A 20,681-nucleotide genomic window follows, 5' to 3' on the forward strand; every position below is an offset into this window, starting at 1 on the left:
CTCGCCACTTCTTCAATTCTCCACCTCGACAAATGTTTCTATAAAAAAACTAAGCCGACACCAAATCATCTAATAGTCCCACTTGTTGCGTCCAGACACCGTGAAAACTTCCTACGACAACAGACTCAATCCACAACAAGTCCGAGATCCAAACTAGAGCTGAAAATGAACTCCCCCATCAAAATCAAACTGGCTGCATCTGAAAGACTGCCTACGTATCATCTTGCCCAAGGAATCAAGCAGAACGTAGTTCATCCAAATGGCCTCTAAAGGCCTTAATCCACTAGAAGAGTTCGTAACCCTTCTCCAACATCACGATCAAGTCTACGGCTGATAGCACCTCCAACCCCAAACTGAAACAATCCAAACATCTCTACCTGAGATGAACCAATAGCCATATTAAGACTCCATCTATTAGTTGCACTCGAATCGATCAACCTATCATCTGCATCCAAATCAACACGATTCCCAATCTGTATCACATTAGCTGGAATCCTAAATAATGGAGTATAATTTGGAGTCTCCACCCAACATGGAGTAGCATCACTCTCCACCCACTACGATATCCCAAAGATCTGATCACCACTCTCCACCTGTCGAGAGTCAAACGTGACATACCTTCTCAGAATAAAGTCAAAAGCTAATATCTGATAATCAAACATGCCTCTGAATCCCAAATGTGCTATCGGATCAAATCTCAAAGTCAAAAGCTAATATCTGATAATCAAACATGCCTCTGAATCCCAAATGTGCTATCGGATCAAATCTCATATCCACGATGTGACCAAGTGCTGGGTAGCCAAACATCCGACGCAACCCAAAATCTAATGTAGCACCACCAGATCCCATATCTCTACATGTAGCAGTCAGTAACCTATACATAAGATGATCCAAACATGTCGTAGCCCGCACACCAATGCCAATGCTCGACATCAAATGTCAATCCTCCTCCAGAAAGGAACAACTCCCCAAATCTACCATCTCATCACGTTGCCTCAAAGTTTCCACACCAATGAAGTGTCTCCTATTGCCGTGTGCTCGGAACAAACATAAGAAAGAACCCCTACCATTATCAGAACGTCGGGTTACCTTTCTACCAACACACTTCTTCCTTCTGTTGTGGGATTCTAGGACTTCACACCAACGAGACTTGGTTGTAACCCACTAATGCCTAGAGCAATCCCCAACTACAGAAACCACATACCTATTACCTCCCAATGATGCTCCCTTGGAAGGCCCCCAAATGCCTGAATGAACACCCCTCAAAGGATCCCTCGAATGATGCAATGATGCTCCCTTGGAAGGCCCCCAAATGCCTGAATGAACACCCCTCAAAGGATCCCTCGAATGATGTATAGAAGTGCCAAACTCCACCCCGGTATTCTTAGTCATACCAATGGTTCACAGGACTTCAAACTGTAGGTCAAAACACTCCTCAACAACCTATGCACGACATTACCAATCAAATAACTCAGCATCAAACAATGCCACAGTCTAGCCGAATCTGATAAAGTCATCAGCTCCCTATCAATCGCCGTGCTTCCAAGTAAATAATACAAGTTGCTCCTTCTGACGCCTTTCATCACAATCATGAACCCCAATGTGACCTTCAAGTGTGCGTGTACCAAGGTCACCCTATAGCCTGTTGCCTCAAAAGCTCCAAGTGAAATGATGTTCATCTTCAATTGTGGAGTGAACCTTACATCATCCAACTCTCACATCATCCCATCACTTATCCTAATTCGAATAGTAACAATACCACTAATAGAGCATGCACGTCCATTACCCATGGGCACGACATCCTCTCTTTCCAACTCCTAAAAGCTGGAGAACCAATTCCTCCTAGGGCAAACGTGGTAGAAGCACACGAATCCAACATCCACTTCATAGAGTCGGCTTCACAAACTGATGGTAGTGCGGATAATGAATAGCTTGTAGAATCTGAATCTGAATTGTTGCTACTAATCTTGACAACATTCACCTCTGAAGCTTATATAACTTTCCCCTTATTCTTCTCGGCTCGATCTAACTTTGGGCATTCATCTTTCCAATGTTCATCCTCTTTACAAAAAGTACACTAATTCCTACGAATCCTATGATGTGCACCTCTAGATTGCGACCTCCTGCTTCGGTTTGAACCACGGCCTTGAACTACTAATGTATCTCCTGATGCTTTCTCGGAGGACTCATCAACACCTTAACTCATAATTCTCCAACGCTGAGGTCACCTCCTTGTAGTTAACAGTAGTTCTTCCATTAATCATAGTGAGAACAAAGGTACCATAATCATCCTCAGGTAATGAACACAAAAGTAGTATCGCCTTGTCTTCATCCTCAACCATGATATCCACATTGGGCATGTCTGAAAGTAGCTTCGTGAAGTTATTAACATGCTCCCTGATGGAAACTCCCCTCTTCATCTTGAACTGGTAAAACCTCTTCTTCAAGTGAAGCCGATTCTCAATGCTTTTAGTAAGATACTTTTCATTGAGTGTTTCCCACATCTTCTTCGCCGACGTCTCGTTCATCACATCATAAATAAGATCCGGCGTCAAGCATGACAGAATAACTCCACACACTCTACTATTTATCTTCTTCCAAACCTTATCTTCCATATCAGCAGGTTTCTCTTGCAACTCAGGAGTCTCCTCTAAATTTTGTGCATCCAAGGCGTCCATCACTTGACACCTCCACAATCCGAAATTAATCTTACCGTCGAACTTCGGAACATCAATCTTCATGTTATTGATGCTCAAACTATGTATCGTCTTCGTAAGAGACGATCCCGATGTGCTTGCTTCTCCTATGATGTTGATTTAACTCTTCAGATAGGAATCTTCACTGAATCCTTCGAACAAGCCTGAAGCTCTGATACTAATTGTTGTGCGCGGTGGAAGCTTCGAGTGCGACACAAACAATAACTCGAGATAAACCACAACCAATAAGCAAATCACATTTACAGCAAGAACAAACTATTTACGTGGTTCGGCAAGTTGCCTACGTCCATGAGGCAAGGAAGGGGGAGTTCTTACTATTAGAAATCAAGAGAATACAAATAGAGTTACAAATCTCACCGATCAAACCCTAAAATAAAGCTCTAGATCTCTCACAAATCTCTCACAATTGGATACAGCAATCCTTTCTCAAAGACTGCTCAAAATCATCATTGTCTAACCCTAATTAATCAGGTTTAGAGTTATATATCAACTCAGAAATGAACCGGATAAAAAACAAAGCCTAGCCCAAAATCCATCTGTGGTCGACCGTGGTGGTCGACCGTACAGGTTTTGCTGTCGACCGCATGAAGCTCGCGGTCAACCGAACACCCCCGATAGAGAACCAAAATCCTACAGTCAACTCACGATCGACCGTGGTGGTCGACTGAACTGATTTCCATAGAGATAATCGTCTACAGGGTCCTCGCGGTCGACCACCATGGTCGACCGCCTTCAGCTCCGAAACCTAGTGCCCTTCTGTGTACGTTCGCGGTTGACCGTCGCAGACTCGCAGTCGACCGCCAGTCTGCCTGACCGTTCTTCTACTGATTTCCTACACTCTCTCTCGCTAGTTCTTCAGAGATCCCACCTTGTTTATCTTAATACAAGATCAAGTTAATAAACAGTCATTAATCTATCATCAGGGGAACATTAATAAACAACTGTTAAGCTATCAAGCAGTGCCTCGTTCAAGAACAATCCCTTCATAATCAGGATTTGAATCCTCTTAATTAGACATCTTGTGCACATCCTTATACTTCTTATTTGGCAATAGAAAAAAGATTATTGGCTCTCACATATTTATTATTTAGGATCCAATTTTGGTAGCCTATTATCATTTGGCAAAGGGTTAAGTGAGGGGTTAATGAGACTTAACCACTTTTTAACCCGTGAAATAAAAAAAATCTATACAAGGCTTAAAGTGAGTTAACCCTCCATAATTTGCCAAACATAAAAAATATAGAAGGGTTATGCTAATCTCTCTAGAGGGATTAAATTGAGTTAACCCATCAAAATAAGGGGTTTGTTAATACTCTTATTTAGAAGGATTAAGAGTTAACCCTTCTAATTATAAAGAAAATAGTCAAAATCCTTGTTATTCTAAATACTATAAATGATCACAATGGCTAAAATAAAACTTATATAATGAGTTAATAATTTAGTCTTTTAGATAATCAAGTAGGTTAACTATGTTAATCCTTCTCCTTAATCCCTCTTTCTTAACACTTTACTAAATGGGGCCCTAATGCTTTGAGACTCTCAGCAGAATATCCTCTTACATATTCTTAACCGATGAGATCACATTATCAATATTGCATGTCGCTTTTGCATTTGACATTACAGGAGTAAAAAAGTGATTTAGAATAAACTTATAAACAAACATTTATAAATTCTATTAAATTAATACGTATACTTTTTTGGGTCAAAAGTTGTGCTAAGAGAGTTAACTCTCTTAGTGCTACGATATTAAATACGTAGACTCTGTCTTTCTTATAGTAATAGACTACCTTGCAATGCGTGTTAGGCGCTGACTTATCCCTACTTAGACTTCAGGATCAAATTCTCCAGAATAGGATTCTGGTGTTTTCTTCAATCGGTGAAAGACTAAACCAGCAACACGTGTTAGGCGTTGACTTATCCCTTCTTAGGATTCGGGTTAAAATTCCCCGCGCGTGTAAGGCACGGATTATGGTGTTATTAATAACAACCTGCCACAATATCGAATATGTGGGCTTTTGCTCTTTTTACGATCAAGAACTAACCGGCAACACGTGTTAGGCGCTGACTTATCCCTACTTAGGCTTCGGGATCAAATTCCCCTAACTGAGATTCTGGTGTCTTCTTCAATCGGTGAAAGACTAAACCGGTAATGCGTGTTAGGCGCTGACTTGCCCCTACTTAGAATTCGGGATAAAATTCCCCATGCGTGTAAGACGTGAATTTTAGCGTTATTAATAATGGCCTGCCACAATATCGAATATGTAGGCTTTTGTCCTTTTTTCGGTAAGAACTAACCGACAATGCGTGTTAAACGCTGACTTATCCCTACTTAGGCTTCGGGATCAAATTTTTCGTGCGTGTAAGGCACAAATTATAGTGTTATTAATAACAACCTGCCATAATATCGAATATGTGGCCTTCTGTTCTTTTTACGATCAAAAACTAACTAGCAACGCGTGTTAGGCGCTGACTTATCCCTACTTTGGCTTCAGGATAAAAGTCCCCATGTGTGTGAAGCATGGATTTTTGAGTTGAAAGATGGTGTCTTTTCTTGGGGTAAAGACGAACCCGATGCTGGAGAGGAAGAATTTTATATTCTATCTCCAGGTCTACTTTTGGGGTAAAGGCAAACCCAATGCGGGAGAGGAAGAGTTTTATATTCTATTCTATCTCCAGGTCTACTTTTGGGGTAAAGGCAAACCCAATGCGGGAGAGGAAGAGTTTTATATTCTATCTCCCAAAGCTGAAGAGAAAGAATTTTATATTCTATCTCTAGTTGTAAAGGAAACTCAAAGTGGGATCTCCACTTTAAGAATCCGGGAAGGTAAAACTAGGAGTGGGATCTCCAATCTGAGAATCGAAAAGATTCAGATAATCCTAACAGTCGGAAGGTTTGATTACCGAACTAAAGATGGGTTTCTCAATTTTCGAGAGTGAATTGCGGTTTTGGCCCTAACTATAGGAAGGTTTGACCAAGTGGGAGTTCGAGGCGACCCTAACAGTAGGATGGTTTGATCGCTCGATATGGAAGTAAACCTCTCGTTCACGGAAGGAATCGAGAGGGGATTTTGGCTTCGGCCCTAATTATAGGAAGGTTTGACCGAGTGGGGGGTTTGAGATGATCTTAACTGTAGGAAGGTTTGACCGCTCGATTCGTGGACCTCTCATCCATTGGAAGAATCGAGAGGGGATTTTGGTTATGGCCCAAACTGTAGGAATGTTTGACCACTCGATTCGTGGACCTCTCATTCATTAGAGGAATCGAGAGGGGATTTTGGTTGTGGTCCTAACTATAGAAAGGTTGAACCAAATGAATTGTGAGAGTGGGAGTACAAATTATAGTGGCACTATTGATTCGTACAGACCACTCAAAGAGGGTTCCTGGTGTTAAGTGACAAATACTTAACACGAAAGAGTTTGACAATCGTCAATGATCAGGATATTAAAATTCCGAGTACTATGTCCGAACTCTAATAATGGGAGTGTTGAGTGCACAGACGTAGCGGGAGTTTGAGTGGGGGTTTCTTATTCATCACCTTCTCGTAGTGACCGGGTTATTCCTAAGAATACACTATATAGAATTCTTTCAGGAACTTCCCGTTACATGAATCATCCACCCCCAGCTTCCTTCGCGAAACTAGGTCTAACATTTTACTCACTTGCATGACTGGGTTATCCTTAAGAATTTTATATATAAAAATTCTCCAGGAACTTCCCATGAAAATTAGGAAATAGTTTAGACTCGTATACTTGTTGGAGTATGCAGGGAGCAGTTTATCCTCATGCACCTATTAGCGGATTGAGAAGCAGTTATACTCGTATACTTTTCGGTGTGTGGGAAGGAGCAGTTTATACTCTTATACTTGTCGGAGTCTTCATTCAGCTTAATTCAGTGATATGACGCCGGCTTCAACTAAGGTTTGTACGCTATTCTTGAGAGCGAAGCAAGTATTGGTAGGATGAAGGATCCTCCTGTGGTACGTACAGTACTTTGGATCCAAAGTATTGTCAGCTTCCTCCTAATTTGCGATAGGTGGTAGCTTGATCTTGTTATTTTCAAGGAGGGACTCGAAAATGGCTGGAACGTCTTTGTTTTTAAAGGAGTACTCTTTTTGGAGTTTCGGACCCAAAGTATTTCGCGGTCTCCGGGGTTGTTCTTCTGATGTCTGATTAACATCAACAATTGCTATAGGTGCCTTCCCCTTATCACAGGAGACAAAGCTTGAGTTCGGAGGATTAGCCAACAGTTGGCTTCTCTCGGCTTACTTCCTTCTAAGGAAGCGTTCAGCTCGCTCTCCGCACATCTTCAAATCTTTCTAAGTATTGGAGGGTGCTACTCTCATAACTTCTAACATGTCCAAAGAGAGGTTGTTGTGACGGGTTTGGAGGATGAAGTCCTCTATGATCGGATCTCGACAATTCATCGCCTTATTCTTGAAGTGCTTGACGAAGTCGTCGACCGTCTCGTCGTCTTCTTGCTTCTAATTAAAGAGCCTGATTAACACCTTAGCGTTATCATCAAAGAAGTGAGTGATGAACAGGTTCTCTAGGTCATCCCAGCTGTTGATGCTTGTAGGCTTAAGACGGTGGTACCAATCGAAGGCGAGCCCGCGAAGGGTGCCAACGAATGACCGGACCATCAATACCTCATTGCCAGAGATCATGCCCAAGTGAGACTTGAAGTAGATCATATGCTGAGTGGGCTAACCCTTCCCATCGAACGGCGTGAAGTTGACCAGGTTGAACTTCGCCGGGTATGCTATTGAGTCCCACTCTCTTCGCCAAGTGAGACTTGAAGGAGATCTTTCATCTTCTCATCCTCGTCTGTATCATGCTTTGGACGATTTCTCAGAGGAACAATGCGGCCAACCCTGGTATTATCATCTTTGATAGGACCACCCCCAGCATCGTTATATTTAGTGGGGCCACCCCCAGCGTTCTTTTTTTTAGTGGGGCCATCCACAGCATTTTGGTCAACAAGAGGGTTATCAGAATTAAGGTGTTTATCCTCATCTGAATCGCTAGCTGCTTGGCTAACATTGTTACGATGACTGGATTCACCTATCTGATTCGAAAACGTTCGGATCTGTTGGTCATGCATTTGCCTCATCTCCTATACAACCATTTCCATTTTGATTTTGAATGCTTCTTTCTATTTAGCTAGAGCCCTCAACCATTTTGGTTACTTCCTCGGTGTTAATCATAAACACTTCGTGGGATTGTCCTGGGTTGGATATTGTATTGTCAGAAGCGACTGTCAAGTTGGCATATGATACCTCATCATCCGAGGATAGGCTTCTATTCATCCTCTGATAATCCCTACGTTTAGTAGTCCTTGCGCATAGCCGAGTTAGACGATGCAATACGAGGGGGTCAGAACTAGAAGGTCGAATCGACTTTCCCTTATCAACCATGTTAATTATGACTTCTGGAAGTTCGTCACCTTGAATGGCCGATCGTTTCTTACGAAGATGCTTTGTTTTGACTTAGTCGTTCCGTTAGAGATCCTCTCAAATACTAAGACCCTCTGCGGAACGGTCTAGGGGCACCTACATACTAATAACACTGCCCTGATTATCTTGGTACGCTGACAATGAAAGTTCATATCCCGAGAATCTCTCTTTCGAGGTCTGTTCATACCCCCAGCCCGATAGTACAACTCATCGGCATGATGACTGGAGTAATCTATCGCGTGTTGGCATAACTTTCAAGGTCTGTTTGTACCCCCAGCCCATTAGTATAACATCATCGTCTGACGAACACGTTTTCTTCTGAGGACGTGTTGCCATGATGGCATTCTCAAGAGTTACACGTTTAGAGCCACGCTTTCGTGAGCGCGGGACCTTAACGGGCTCTATTCATCATCGTTAGTTACAGGAGTTTTCCTATTATAGAACTGCTCTGACTTGTCGTGAGGGCGTGTGTGACCCCCAGCTCGAGTAGTTGCTCGGGGTTCAGTCATCGGACCCAAGCGCTCTCTGATCGAAACTTTGCCTCGATCCTTATGCAAAGGACCTAGGCGATCTACCATTGCTTTCTTTCCTATGGATGAGTTCACACTACTATATAGTTTCACCGGAACAACCAGATTAATCAGAGCAGGGGCGGAACTCGACGAAATTAGAAAAATGGGTACGGAGTGTCTCCTGTCTCGGCCCTAGCGTGGGTCAGGACTTGGTGACCAATGGTTAGGAGGGTCAGACTTGAGTGACCCATGGTTTGGAGGGTTAGACTTGAGTGACCCGCGGTATGGAGGGTCAAACTTGAGTGACCCGCTGTTTGGAGGGTCAGACTTGAGTGACCCGCGGCATGGATGGTCAGACCTGAGTGACCCACGGCTTAAAGGGTTAGACCTTAGTGACCCGCGGCATGGGGGGTCAGACTTGAGTAACCCACGGCTTGGAGGGTCAGACCTGAGTGACCCACAGTATGGAGGGTCAGACCTGAGTGACCCACGGTATGGAGAGACAGACCTGAGTGACCCACGGCTTGGAGGGTCAGACTTGAGTGACCCGCGGCATGGAGGGTCAGACCTGAGTGACCCGCGGTTTGGAGGGTCAGACTTGAGCGACCCGTGGCTTGGAGTGTCAGACTTGAGTGACCCGCGCCTTGGAGGGTTAGACTTGAGTGACCCGTGGCTTGGAGGGTCAGATTAAAGTGACCCACAATTTTTGATCTTTTCGGCCGCTGTTTCGGACTTTGGCCTCCAAGTTTGATGCAGGTTTGGTTGTTTTTTGGCTATGTCCTTCTTCTGCATCTTTTGTACCTTTTGCACAAGAATTCGTGCGTGTGCAAGCAATACGCGGTGTTTCTGAATCCACTCCTCAAGAGTTAAACGGGTCCTTTTGACTTGGATCCTTTCACCTGGTGATGATTTGGAGGAGGAGGTGTTGTTCACTCGCTATTGTGGCGGTTGGCGCCTTCTGGACTTTAGATCCGCTTCGTAGTGAATCCCGTCAACTGGCTCTAAAGCATTAGCAAGTTGGCGCGCGAGTCGTTGGCGTTGCCTTTGGCATGCCCTCTTCGATAGGATTGGTGCGCCTTCAGTACTCAACTCCCTAATTGAGGAGGAGTTCAGATTTGCAGATCTGGCATTGTTAGAGGTCGGAGGGGCATTGCAAGGTGCAGCTACCGCAGCAACGGGGGCGTTGATCTTCTTGTGCTTGCGAGTGGAGGAGGATCTAGAGGAGGAGGAAGACAGATACTCCTCGAACTTCTATTGGTCGAACTCGTACTTGACCTCTTCTTCAACCGGGATCCGGATCCGAGGTTGCGACACGTCAGCCTTTACAGAAAAGCTGTCGTCTCCCACTGTGGTCGCCAGGGTGTTTGGGTCAAAAGTTAATTTCTTCATTGTGATGAATCTATTACAACTTCAGACGTTACAATGAACTTAAATGAATAAAAAGTCAATCTTTTTATAAGATCTCCTTACACAATAAAAATATAAATTACAACTTTATCAAACAACACATAACAGATGTTTATCGCCTGTTGTTTGCATGAGATCTTTGCCTACATTAGGGACGTTGATATCCGTGCACCGCCGATAGATCAGATCCGATTGACAGAATAATTGATCAGAGATTCTACTTCATAAAAGAAGTATTCGCTAAAGTACTGATATCGACCAAGCAAAATCAGTACTCTTCTCAATATTAAGACCAAGCCTAATCTCAAGGAAAGGGGGAAACGAGCTTCAGATCCTTCGAAAAAGACTTCTTCTTTATGCCAAACTTCGTCGGGATCTCACTAGCCCTTGTTGAAATTCGTGCTCCTCGTCTTGATAATAAATTGCCCCCGTGAAATGAGCCCTAGGCTTGTATTTATAGGCTTCGGTTGGGGGTATTTAGATGAGAATGAGCGATTTGGTCTTATCTTCAGTCAATAATAGCCTAACCATATTTTTGGATGATATCAAGTCAGTTGGGAACCCCTGGAACAGATAAATCCTGAGAAAATAGCTTAAAACCGTTGAAAACGCGTTCAGAGATCGAAACAGCGCGACGGGCCCTGCTGACCCGTGGGGGGCGCGGTTCGGCGCGATCTGACTGTGTGGACGCGGGTTGGCACGATCCGACCTACGCGGGCGTGGGTTGACTCAGACTGACCCGCACTAGCGCGGGGGGTTTGGCCTTTTGCTGAACTCTTTGGTGTTTTTCCGCTTTTTTGGGACTTGTATTTTCTATCGTTTTGCGTATTTAATCATCTTGTTGACTTGTACGATTTTCTATCATGCTTCATGCACTCGTTAGCTTCTTTACGGCACTTGGAACTGACTGATAAGCACGACAGGCACTTTGGATCTGACTGATGTGCGTGAGCTGACTGGCGAACGCGCGTTGACTGACATGCGCGCGTTGACTGACTTGCGCGAGCTGACTGACGTACGCGTGTTGACTGACGTGTGCGCATTAACCGACGTGTGTGACGGCCAATTGGAGATGGCCGGTGAGTGCACGAGACACAGTTGGTTCGCCATTCCGGTTCATGCATTTGATAGCGTCAGATAATTCTCTTAGACTTGGATAACGACGTTCGTCATCTTCTCTCCGTCTCGAGCTGTGTGCGGACACCTACAGGCATTTTTAGATGTCTACAATACTAAATTATCTTATAAATTCTCTCGAGCTGTGTGCGGACACCTACAGGCATTTTTAGATGTCTACAATACTAAATTATCTTATAAATTCATCTGTATTTCTTGCATAAACTAGTCCAAAAATATTCAAATTAAAATGAGCTGTAGAGACTTCCCCCTTAATTTGATTAGACAAAACTCCATAGAAATGTTGAGATCTCCACGCTAATGCACGCATCTCCGCAAACAATGCAACACTGTCCCATGCTCCATTTGGTTAGAAACAATTAGCAAAAATATTATTTACACGTATTGTAATGCTTTAAACGGTAATTAAAAAAATTGCCTATAATAGACTAGATTAGGTGAATAGTTAACTTCATTAAGTTACCTACAATCGACTGAAAAATAGTCAGTTGCTTGAAATTTTGTGTTGGATAATATGGTGTATATAAGCACTGTATATGTTAGTATTGATTTTGGACGCCGACAAATTTGATCTACCAAAAGATAGTCAACGAACTAATTGGGTTCGAGCCGATGGAATAGTATTATAATTTGTTCTTTTAAAATAAACACTTGGCCGATTGAGCTCATTATTGTTAAATATAATGATAGATTATATCATCTGTCCTATAATTGGTTCTATGAATTTAGAGTCCCGTAATTTTATTTTTTAGGTAGAAAGTAATTTCTCTTATAAAATTAAATTCTAAAATACAGTTAATAGGCCCCACATGTATCCCATGGAAATAACAAACAAAATCTGCCGGCAGTAGGTAGTCTACGAACAATATGTCTCCTAATTATATAATATTATTAACCAGTTATACAATGCTAAATCTCAAGGAAAATTACATTATTCAATTCATCATAAAATTTAATAAATTCTAATTTGCCCGCAGTTTAAATAATTGCACTCATTCTGCTCTGCTTCTGTCTGTGCATGCAGAGTAGAATTAAAAATGGAAGATTACCGTGTGGGTTAGGCTGTAGTTTACGCATTAAATTGAAACAAAACTTATGTGCTTAAGGGATTTGATCATCTAGATTTGTTAATATACAGCTATACTTAGAACAGTCATTGAAGGAAGAGTTAATTACTTAATTACTCAATAAATAATCATTTGTCATATTTATTTAAAAGAAAACATAGAAGGATATTAGTGATCAAAAAAATAATGAGCTCTATAATAATTCTCAACACACTCAAACTATTGAATACAAAATTAAATAATTACAAAATTGTAGATTTACAATGTGGACATGAAAGGAAACAGAACAATCCAAGGTATCTCCTCTTTCAACTGGGCTTTCGTCCAGTTCTAGTCAAACCAATGATGGAGGAGCAAAGCCCATTACCTAATCCATATGGGACCGTGGGGACAACGCCATGGGCATACTCACATCAAATACAGAGGCACGCAACAACCAAGGAAGGGGGGAAAATAATAAATAAATAAAAATAAAAAGAAGGAGATGGACGACAATGCAAATATTTGACGTCCATTGGTTGTTTGGTTGGCTGAGAAACTAATAAAATGAAATCAAAACATCCGACACACCCACCTGAATGTGTTTGATTTTTGTTTCTTTTGTTTGGTTGAGAGAGGAAAAAAGGAGATGTTGTGCATGTGAGACCCACCCGCTAGCAAGATAATAATGTAATGAGTCCTAAATTTAAGGAAACTCATTTATTTCTAAAAAGTCAATGTAATTGGCTTGAAAACATGGAAATGAGTCTCACAACCAATTTTCCATGAGTATTTCTAAAAAGTCAATGTAATTGGCTTGAAAACATGGAAATGAGTCTCACAACCAATTTTCCATGAGTAATCTACCAAACTTAGGTTTGTAGGAAATGAACCAAACAGCCCTTTATATCAAATTATTTTGTGTCGCTGTCGTCATGGAGCCCATGAGTCAGGCTGTGAGTTCTCTTGAGTTGATTTGGGCAAGTAGGTCAAGAGTGGTTTGTATCGAGTTCACAATACGTTGCACTCAAATTTCCATCCGAAATACTCTGGGCGACCATAACTTTCTAGAAACTTCTATATCATCCGAAAGTTTGTTATCGCCTTAAAATTTCTCAAAAACTGCAAGTTATTAAGAGAGTAGAGCGATTTATCAGAACCTAACTCTCGTCAGTGCCCTTAGTATCTGCTACTTCTATATTTGAAACGAATGATGGTAATTAACTGATAAATTGCAGAAGCTCTCCATTATCTGGTAGTATGCTCATCTAATGTTTTTATGATGATGTCGTGTAACAAGGTAGATGACCGGCTCGTTGTGATTCCTTAATCTAAATCCATCGATTTATATCCATAGCCACACTAATGGATCTGGAAGCTTCGACGATGATAACGTGTGATGATCTACATCATAAATAAAAAAGTTATAATTCCTTAATTAACTATTCTAATCACCATAAATGATGTAGATCACCCCTCTTGCAGGATGTTCTGATCCAACCACTCACTTGATTTGAAAATGAATGCTTTCACTTGTTAGAGCCTTGGAGATGGCCTTCAAACAAAAGGACGAAATGCCCATAACATGTCGTGCCAGTCCCTATCCCAATAGATTAGTCCCCAAGCTCAACAAAATTATGATATTCAGTATTCATGATTCGGGAATCAAACCTTAGCTAAATTTGGCAGTAGATTGAGCCAAACAACACATTACACTTGTTGGGTCCCACAGCTTGTACCGCACCAATGGGCCTGTCAGACCGGGGTGTGACATGGCCAATATTAGAAGCGGACATATACTAAGTTGACTGCTCAAAGCAACTGAAATATCATATTGATAATTTTCATCGTTATGCTACAGGAATAAATGATTTGCTTTTGTAATAGGTTTATGTGGTTTAGTTCTGATATCTTCTAACTCCCTTTGTAGCCCGCTTCACCCACTACTTTGGGAAAGGAGGTGGCAAATTTTGCTTTCAGACTAAGTGAAGTAGGGAAGACCTTTACAGAAGTGCAAATATTGGGCAAGTGTGCTGGAGCTGTTGGAAACTACAATGCACATAAAGTTGCATATCTTGATATTGAATGGCCAACTATTGCAGCTGAGTTCGTGACCTCTTTGGGGTTAGGTTTCAACCCTTATGTGACACAGGCATGTTTATTTACTTTTACTACTTTTCTCTTTGCAAGGTTTTACCTATCTAATTCATTTTAGCTTGATGGATCTTTTTTTTGCGTAATTAAGTAGTGCATAGACGATTTTGATATGGTTTTTTCTTTGTGGATGACTTGGACAGGTTTCATTAATGGGAGGAGTACTTTATTTACTTGTACTTTTTTGACACTGCTGCTTGTATTCATTGTTCTCTTCTTGAACTAGTTTACTAGTAAACAGTCCTCGTGAAGATTTAGGCAACTATACAAAATGTAAAAGTGTATAAATAATAGAGCCTCGGGATTTTCGTTAATATGAGTTTTGCAATCGACTCAGGTGACTGAAATGTAGGTTTTTTTGCCATTTCACATTTCAAGAGTTTCCAAAAGGTGATTCATATAGTAAGTAGATACTATCATGTGCATGCTTGATAATAAGTAGATACACTTGCAGGTTATCCATCTATCTTGGAATTACAGTACATTTATCAATTAGCCTATTCTACACCAACCAGTTAGTGCATAAATAATAATGGAATTGCAGCGCTAGCTAATAATTTTGTTAAGTTTGTGTTGTCTGGAAGGTTACGTCAATGTGGCCTATGAATGGAATGGCACTTAGCTTGCATGCATACTCTCTATCTTAGCCTGTTGCTTGCTCCGTATACAGATTGAGCCACATGACTATATCGCAAAGCTTTTCAATGTAGTTGTTCAGTTTTATAACATCCAGACTGATTTTGATCGGGACATATGGAGCTATATTTCGTTAGGTTATTTTAAGCAGGTAACTTTCTTATGCTTGACCACTATACCCATAAAATATTAGGACCTATTTTAGCTACCAAACTTCCAATTTGGAACTAAATGATTTTATGATAATTTTTCTTTCCAGATGACCAAGGCTGGGGAGATTGGATCTTCAACTATGCCTCATAAAGTTAATCCCATTGATTTTGAGAATAGTGAGGGCAACTTGTGTTTGGCTAATGCTATTTTATCTGCTAGCTCTCAGCTCGAAATTACCCATCTCTCGTATGCAGGTGTGTATCATTTACTTTTCCATCTTTAGTCATGGTTCTTGAGGAGTACCTAATGTGACGTTCAGTGCTATATCACAGTTCAAAAAACACGTCTTAGTGTCTCATTCTGTAAAGTGGTACTATACTTATTGCATGTGTAATCATTGACAGAGAGATTTGACCAATTCCACTGTTTTGAGGAATTTGGGTATTGGATCTGGGTATTCTCTCTTGGCATACAAAAGTGCACTACAAGGAATCCGAAAGTTTCAGGTTAGTAGTAAAATCTGCATGAGATGGTTATCACTAGAGAATTAGATATAAAGCTAGATGTGTTATTGGTAGGAAATGTGCCGCTGTCGTCGTTCTTCGCTTCATGTATATTGTTTGTTCTGTTATTGCTTTAACTATTTGGGTTAGGCATATGTTGAATTTGAATTCGTCACTAATGCAAGATGCTAAATTCTATGAATTACAAGATCATAGAAATGTGGATCCATTTCAAGATGAATTCTTGTCTTACTGTCAACATAATTTCTATCCAATGTACATCCATCTAATAATATATATGATTTTACGGATGTTTAAGTTTTTTCTATATAAGCATTTCTTTTCTAAAATTGTACTAACCATTTCCCTAGAAAATATTGTATGAACTATGTCTTTGCTATCCTTTTCAATTTCCTTTAGATCTATTATTTGGGATCCATAACTATGATATCTGGCATGATTCTTTTGAAAAAATTCTGTCTGTACGTCCGAGTTGTTAATGCGAAGAAAGATACATCTAAAAGTGGCAAAATCTCCTTTTTTGCTCAATATGCTGCCGACGTATAAAGACAATCCCAATGTTAACATTTAATTAGGGATGGAAAATGGGTCGGGTTGGGTCGGGTAGGGTCATAGTTGACCCAACCCGTATAAGTGTGACCCGACCCGACCCGTTTAAGAAATGAGTCAATGCGATCCGATCCATTTATTAAACGGGTTACCTGACCCGACCAATATAACCCGAATAACCCGTTTATCAATTCTCAGTTTAATATCGTGGATACTATATAGATCAAGATGAAATTCTTTTGACTCTTTCGATAATCACAAGTCTAAATATGCAATACTGCTACATAGATTGTACAAGAGATTGATCCTTTTAATAAACAATCCTAATTAAGGATTAGGTTGCCCCTTATTCACAGCATTATAAACCACGGTCCCCGCCTTTTGGCCGTCGCCTCACTCCGACGAACCCCACAATCCCTCTGATCCTCGCACGGCATAAAAGTCAAAACTGGACAGAACCTGGGCTTTAGAAAAAAACCAGCGCCCTCCCAGGCTGACCTCTGACCCTTAAACCCCGCAACGTAGTTCCTCCTCAGATCCAGAGCTCCGCTCTCGACTAGATCCCAGTAGCTCTCCCCCATCGAGGTGAAGTAGTTCCCCGACAATGATAGGTTCTTAAGATTCCCGCAGCTCGCCAGGTCGCAGAGCACATCGGGCACTCATTTCCTCCCCTTCTCTAACCTCCCCTTATCCTCCTTCGATCTTGACCGTTGAAATGCTGGCTCGCTATCGATGAGGGCTGAGACGCGGTCGACCGTGCCGAAGACACTGGACCTGGCAGGAAACTGGGGGTCGAAGGAAGAGCAGAGAGAGGAGAAGGAGGAGGATGAAGATGACGAAGATGATCTTCATATTTCGAGTTTGCAACCCATTTAGAATTAAACGGGTCGATATTGGGTTACACGGGTAGGTTCGGGTCAACCCTAATTTACCCATCTAACAAACGGGTCAGTTTGGGTTGACCCATTTATGACCCGACCCATATAACTTGACCCGTACCCAATATAAACGGGTCTGGTCGGATCGGGTTGATGGGTCAGGTCATAATTTGCCACCCCTACATTTAATCAAGTTTATTCTGAAACTTGCCCAAATTAGTTTGAAGTTTAAAGCTCATTATTTTAAAGTAATAATACTTTGATTATACATTTTTTATACAGTGCCATCAATATTTCTCATTCCAAATTACATATTTAATAATGACAAGACTCATGAAATTACACTGCTTTGTAACTCTCTACGTTTCTTAATTCTTTATTTCTTCTCCAACATGTGTAGGTAAATGAGTCACGTCTCAATGAAGACCTGGACCAGGTGTGGAAGGTGCTTGCAGAACCAATACAAACAGTAAGTCCTGACAGTGCACTGCAATTCCCTTTAGACTGTTAGCGTCTATGGTTAAATCTAGAATAATACAGATATATAACAGCAAAATCTGAATAGAAAACTAAAGTGCAGTAATTTAAAATTTTCCAACTCATCTACTGTGCGTTTGTAAAATGATGTGCTTAAAGCATTATTTTGCCTACTCCGGTACAAAGATCTTAAGGCCAAATTGCTTCTAGGAACAACAGTCCAGTACTTTAGTGTGCATCGATCCAGTGCCGTCAAGATCTTCTCAATTTATAAGGCAAAGATCTCCTAGATCTATCAGGCAAAGATCTCCTCGATCTATAAGACAAAGTTCTCCTCGATCTATAAGACCTTCTCGGTCTAGGCACTGTTCCTACGAGCACTAGCTATTCTACAACATATATATCTATATATATAGATTGTTGCTTTTGGAATAAATTTTCCTTAAGGATTTGGGGTCTATTTATAGCGTTTGGAAAAATACTATGCACTAATAAAATAATAATATTTTACTATGCTCATGGGACCCACGTCTTAAATTTTCTTTAGTAGGGCCCACACTAATAAAATAATAATATTTTACTATGCTCATGGGACCCACGTCTTAAATTTTCTTTAGTAGGGCCCACAACTTTTAAGAAAAAATTGAAAACATGGGCTGCTGCAGCAACCTATTTGATTGTTGAAAAAAAAAATTCAACATAGACTTTATTATGACTGCTTTTGTATAATTATTATTTTTTCTGCTTTTGTTGGTTATATGATGTAATATCAAAGGTCTGCTTGTATGTTGTATTGTTTTTGAAGGTTTTATATAGGACATCTAATTCCACCTCCCCCAGCATTTTGACTATATGTTAGGAAACATGACAGTCCAAGAGAGGGGTATTTTCACTCGAAAACAAATAGAATATAATTACATTAAGTCTCAATTATGGTCTAGTTACGAACTATTATTCTAGCATTCCTTCTTAAGATGAAAGAGCATATAGACCTGTCATTTTTAGCTAGTTAAATCTAAGCAAAAAATTCCCGTCCCCTTCCTGCCCCCAACCCCCCCAAAAAAGGTAATGTTTTAGCGAAACTGTTACCTATATATCTGAATTGACATGTGAAGTGACATTTTTCTCAATATCATTTTATAATGAAGTGACAATCAACCTTTATATGCTTCCTGTTCTCATGAGACTTAGTCTGTACCATTGGCACTATACGCCAGAACCTGATTATTACGATGTATTTCGATAGCCATAGGTAGAAACACACCTATCTCCTGATGAAGGTATTTAATCAACATAATCCCTCAAGCAGTGAGAGCCATAACTTGTTAATCAACCTTAGCAATAAATCATGGAACGATAGTCTGCTTCATCGTGAGATCACCATATTCCTCCAATAAAAGTACAATATCTGCGAACGAGACACTATCAAGAGTATCATTTGCTCAATCAACATCAAAATAACCAATAATATTAAAGAATAAAAGAGTATCATTTGCTCAATCAACATCAAAATAACCAATAATATTAAAGAATAAAAGAGACCCTTGTTGCTAATGGACTCTCTCTTGTTTTCTTGCATTAGGTTATGCGCAGATACAACGTCCCAGAGGCATATGAGAAGCTAAAGGATCTCACCAGAGGAGAGATGTCAGCAAGGAGAGCATTCAAAAGTTCACTAATGGCTTGCAATTGCTATAAGAAGCAAAGAGCGTTCTCTTGAATTTGACTCCCCAGTCATACATTAGAGAAGCAGAGAAGTTGTCTAAGTCTATCGGCGATCATGTGGATTTGGTGAATGGGTTCAGGCTTTTATAGCCGTTGAAACAAACATTGAATGAATGAGATGAAAATTTTACTAATTGAACTATTCGTGGTTCATGTTACTTCCCCTTTGCATTTTCGTTATGAGCAAAGGCAGTTGATACCACAAACCGTTTGTGTTTGTATTATTGTGTAAGCTTGCAAGGGTAAATTAACAAAAGGAAAACAAAATTGAATAAGCTTGTAGCATTGTTGGGTGATCTTTAGACCAGTTCAATCAGTTTCATTTGGTTCTTTTACTAATGGTCTGGAGGAAGAAAATTGCAAGCAGGAGACTTTAAATACTAGAAATGGATTCTGGAGAAGCAACACGGGGTATGCTTCCATGTATTGCTAAGTTCATTGTATTTTCCTTGTGTCAATTGTATTTTGTATTCTCCTGGTACTTGCATTTATGATCAACATACATGAATCAGAATGCTTCGGCTGTTATATTGTAAGTCGGGGGATTTGATTATTGGATTTATGCCCCCATGATGGTTTTTCCCCCTTGTGTCAATTGTCTCCTTGATAATTTGTTTTCATTTGAAATACTTAAATTTAGTTTACCTCGACACTTATATTTATATTGCAAAATCAACGTCTAAATACATAAAAATATAGTTGCATTCTAATTACATCAAAATATGCAAAAATCAACATCTAAATATGCAAAAACAAAAATTACTTACAAAAATCACTCTAGTTCTTTCTCTAATGTGCCTCAAAAGAGTATAGTTTTCTTCGAACTCGAAGAGTAAATATTTGGCAAAACCTGTTGATAGTAAAAAGTTTATTGTTCTATTGAATTTCGTGATAGCTTTTATATCAAGTTTTGCTCATTACTACTTGAATTAACTTAAGTTTCATCTGCTTAATATTCTGTTCTTTTCTCAAAAATTATGCCTATAGCTTGGGATCTCAAGCAACTATTATTAAGATAAGTATGAAGAGTTTTGAGAAATGAAAAAAGAGAAAAAAAGGAAAAAAATAAAAGAAAAATGAGCTATTTGTATTGCAGTAAGAAAGTGGACATACAAAAAACAGCCTGATTATTTCTACAAGTAAAATTTTTTTCGCTTATAACGGAATGTACCACTACCACCCAAATACTGTTAGCGTCTTTAATATTTGATGAATGTTAACAGTGGTGATTCTTAACATTACATTCGTCATCAGATTTTTCTGACGTGATCATGATCTGACCCTGCCATGTTCAGCAAAAAAATTAGTGAAAT

At 40.3% G+C, this 20,681-nt stretch overlaps 1 pseudogene; it reads left to right on the forward strand.

Annotated features, from left to right (window-relative positions):
• LOC109844993 overlaps window positions 1-19,458 on the forward strand; it is a 93,855-nt pseudogene extending 74,397 nt beyond the window's left edge.

Source organism: Asparagus officinalis, chromosome 6 (genome assembly GCF_001876935.1).
Source record: "Asparagus officinalis chromosome 6, Aspof.V1, whole genome shotgun sequence".
NCBI lineage: Eukaryota > Viridiplantae > Streptophyta > Magnoliopsida > Asparagales > Asparagaceae > Asparagus > Asparagus officinalis.